General features: G+C 45.1%; 2 non-coding genes across 2 annotated transcripts; both read left to right on the top strand.

Moving 5' to 3' along the window:
- The first annotated feature begins 446 nt into the window (after window positions 1-446).
- Window positions 447-519, top strand: TRNAS-UGA (transfer RNA serine (anticodon UGA)). The gene has a single exon. It is a non-coding gene; the product is annotated as a tRNA-Ser (tRNA).
- Window positions 520-912: 393 nt separating this feature from the next.
- TRNAS-UGA (transfer RNA serine (anticodon UGA)) lies at window positions 913-985 on the top strand. Its single transcript has one exon. It is a non-coding gene; the product is annotated as a tRNA-Ser (tRNA).
- Window positions 986-2,755: the final 1,770 nt, after the last annotated feature.

The raw sequence follows: 2,755 nt of genomic DNA, 5'->3' as shown, positions 1-2,755 counted from the left end.
CTACACGCAGAGACAAAGCAACAGCGCGTGCATGCGATCCCATAGGTGCGATGAATATATATATATATATATATATATATATATATATAGTCATATCATGAGAAGCCAACAAACACTGACACCAAGGACATTATGTTGTCCTTGGTGTCAGTGTTTGTTGGCTTCTCATGATATGACTAATAAAAATCGGGCCCCTCGGTTAACCCCCTCTCTTCTCGTTTATTACATACGAGGGTCTCGAATCCGGCAACATTGATGCCTTCAGGTAGCATATGTGGGTTTATTGACCAGTTGCCTTCACGCAAAAAGATCACGTTCTCGTGACGCCTGCGGCAACAAGGACGTTCCACGTCCGCCGCCAAGGTCTGTGAGTGGTGGCGCTGGCTAACACTCCCAGGGTTCTACCAGTGCACATAAATACCCAAGAAAGTGGATGGGGAAACAGTGCCGCGGTAGCTCAATTGGTAGAGCATCGCACGTGAAATGCGAAGGTTGTGGGTTCGGTTCCCACCAGCGGCAAGTTGTTTTCTCATCCACTTTAATTTCCATTAATTTATCGTTTCTTAATTCCATTTATTAAGCAATAGTAATTTCCCCTATGTTGTCCTTGGTTTCAGTGTTTGTTGGCTTCTCATGATATGACTAATAAAAATCGGGCCCCTCGGTTAACCCCCTCTCTTCTCGTTTATTACATACGAGGGTCTCGAATCCGGCAACATTGATGCCTTCAGGTAGCATATGTGGGTTTATTGACCAGTTGCCTTCACGCAAAAAGATCACGTTCGCGTGACGCCTGCGGCAACAAGGACGTTCCACGTCCGCCGCCAAGGTCTGTGAGTGGTGGCGCTGGCTAACACTCCCAGGGTTCTACCAGTGCACATAAATACCCAAGAAAGTGGATGGGGAAACAGTGCCGCGGTAGCTCAATTGGTAGAGCATCGCACGTGAAATGCGAAGATTGTGGGTTCGGTTCCCACCTGCGGCAAGTTGTTTTCTCATCCACTTCAATTTCCAATAATTTATCGTTTCTTCATTCCATTTATTAAGCACAAGTAATTTCCCCTATGTTGTCCTTGGTGTCAGTGTTTGTTGGCTATCTCATGATATGACTAATAAAAATCGGGCCCCTCGGTTAACCCCCCTCTTCTCGTTTATATATATATATATAGAGAGAGAAAATTATCAGTCATAGCCCTCGTAGTATAGCCCTCTGGGCCGTTTCCTCTTTTTACTTTTCAAATTGTCCTATTAGGGTTATTATAATTACACGAAGGTATTTCGCCCTCGCCTGCAGCAGTCCTTGAGATAGTTATTCTGGCGCCTAGCTTCCCACGCTATGCGTCCCACCCTCGCACCTTTTTAAGCTTTTCCTAGACGCTAGAGTTATACTTTGTCCGCGCAACCTTGAGCGATCGGAAAGCGCGTTTTCCCCTCTTGGCCGGCGGAGAAGGGTGGCTTTGCTCTGGCTGCAGAGCCTTCCACGTCTCAGTAAGGTGCCTGGTAGTGGTCTTGCGTGGACGATGCCCTCTCGGAGAGCGCATATTTTCCCTCATCTTTTAAGAGGTTCAATACTTACAAGCATTTGTCCGCAAACAATATTTATTTCAACGGAATTTTCCACGTCTCAATAATTTCTCTCGTCGTATTCGAGTGCTGATTGCCATGTTATAGTTTATTAACGAGGCTTTCCCTCAAGTCGAATTATTTTAAGGCAGTTTGTCGTGTGCGTATCATGGCCACGCACGCTTAATCGACATCCGTTTCTCTGCCACGCTTGCGCTTTAAAACCACGGCGCTGCAATTTTGCTTCAGAGACTTTCCTTTCATTCCTCCTTCTCCGCCCTTAAACTGGCTCTCTTGACTACTACACGCAGAGACAAAGCAACAGCGCGCGCATTCGATCCCATAGATGAGATGAATATTTACAGTTATTATTACGGTTATCATTATATACGAGTGCTGATTGCTGTGCTATTGTTTGTTAACGAAGCTTTCCCTCAAGTCTAAATATTTGAAGGCAGTTACTCGTGTGCGTATCATGGCCACGCACGCTTATACCGCCTTCCGTTTCTCCACCGCGGATGTGCTTTAAAACCACGGCGCTGCAATTTTGCTTTCCTTTCCTTCCTTCTTCTCCGCCATTAAACTGGCTCTCTTAACTACTACACGCAGAGGCAAAGCAACAACACGCGCAATGGATCCCATAGATGAGATGAAAATTTTGAATTATTATTAGGTTATAATTATATTCGAGTGCTGATTGCCGTAATATAATTTGTTAATGAAGCATTCCCTCAAATCTAAATATTTTAAGGCAGTTTGTCGTGTGCGTATCAAGGCCACGCACGCTTATATCGCCTTCCGTTTCTCTACCACGGGTGCGCTTTAAAACGATGACGCTGCAATTTTGCTTCAGAGACTTTCCTTTCCCTCCTTCTTCTCCGGCCTTAAACTGGCTCTCTTAACTACTACACGCAGAGACAACGCAACAGCGCGTGCATGCGATCCCATAGGTGAGATGAATATATATATATATATATAAAGAGAGAGAGAGAGAGAGAAAGAGAAAATTATCAGTCATAGCACTCGTATTATAGCCCTCTGGGCCGTTCCCTTTTTTTTTTCATTCCATATTGTCCTATTATGGTTATAATTACACGAAGGTATTTCGCCCTCGTCAGCAGCAGTCCTTGAGTTAGATATTCTGGCGGCTATCTTCCCACGCTATGCGTGCCGCCCTCTCACCTGTTTAAGC

The sequence above is a fragment of the Dermacentor andersoni genome, unplaced genomic scaffold, assembly GCF_023375885.2.
Source record: "Dermacentor andersoni unplaced genomic scaffold, qqDerAnde1_hic_scaffold ctg00000039.1, whole genome shotgun sequence".
NCBI classification, from domain to species: Eukaryota; Metazoa; Arthropoda; class Arachnida; order Ixodida; family Ixodidae; genus Dermacentor; species Dermacentor andersoni.
The sequence above is the reverse complement of the archived record's forward strand: the minus strand, read 5'-3'. Positions and strand labels throughout refer to the sequence as shown.